Source organism: Myotis davidii, unplaced genomic scaffold (assembly GCF_000327345.1).
Source record: "Myotis davidii unplaced genomic scaffold, ASM32734v1 scaffold1286, whole genome shotgun sequence".
Classification (NCBI taxonomy): Eukaryota; Metazoa; Chordata; class Mammalia; order Chiroptera; family Vespertilionidae; genus Myotis; species Myotis davidii.
The window spans coordinates 417,688-418,696 of NW_006296619.1; positions in this window are offsets into that span (position 1 = coordinate 417,688).

Consider the following 1,009-nt stretch of genomic DNA (forward strand, 5'->3'; position numbering starts at 1 on the left):
CAGCAGGAGTACGTAGAGCCTTCCCATCTCTTTCCAGAATGCTGAGGTTTGGTTGAAGAAAAGTCATCTTCCCCTTGGGAACTTGCAGAGACCTTCGGGGACAGTTTGCCCAGTTATTTCTAAATGACCCAGGGGGGCTTCTCCGCTGGACACAAGGGCCTGTCCTGCGCTCTAATGCTGTTCCAATTGGTGACATTGAGCTCCACAAAGTGTGGGTGTAGGGTTAGATAGGGCTAGGGCTCAGTTCCTCACTTTGTGTCTCTACAGTATTGGGGCACCAGGGGATTTGGAGCCACATGGGCCAGGGATTCTGGGTTCTGACCCATTTTTGGAAGCTCTCCTGGCTTAGGCTGTTAGGGAGTCATCTGAGGAGGCACTGGGGGCCTTGTTAACAGAATGGGTAGATTATTTATATTAACAACTCAAAAATTATGTTTTTAACAATGAAGCTAACTTCCAAACACAGGAAATGCCAATGGGCCTAAAGAGGAGCCAAGGGAATTGTTCACCTGAAGCAGAGACGCACACTGATCATTTCCCAGTTGTCACTTTTCCCCTCCTTTTCCTCTGACTGTGCTTCGAGGGAAGGGGCCAGCTTCCTCCCTATTCATTTGTCAGCTGACACCTCGCCTGAGACTGCGTCATGCTGGACTCAGCTGAGGCCACTGCAGGGGCGTGGCTGTGGGTCTGTGAATCACAGAGAGTTGAGGCTTGTCTAGTCCAGTAGGTGCTCCTGATGATACTGCACTACCCGACAGGAAGACCAAGAGCAGGACAGGGCAGGGCACCAGCAAAGTATCAGCATTAATCAAAGGACATACTTGGACATTAAAAAAAGTACCAGGAAATGATAGAACATTGGGCTTAAATAATCTCTGGGTGGTACATGGGGAAAAATATAAAGGACATCTTGGAGACAATTGACATGATTTGAATGTTAGCTGTAGATTATTACATAATAGTACTAAATCACTGTAAACTGTTCTGATTTGGATAACTGTACTGGCTA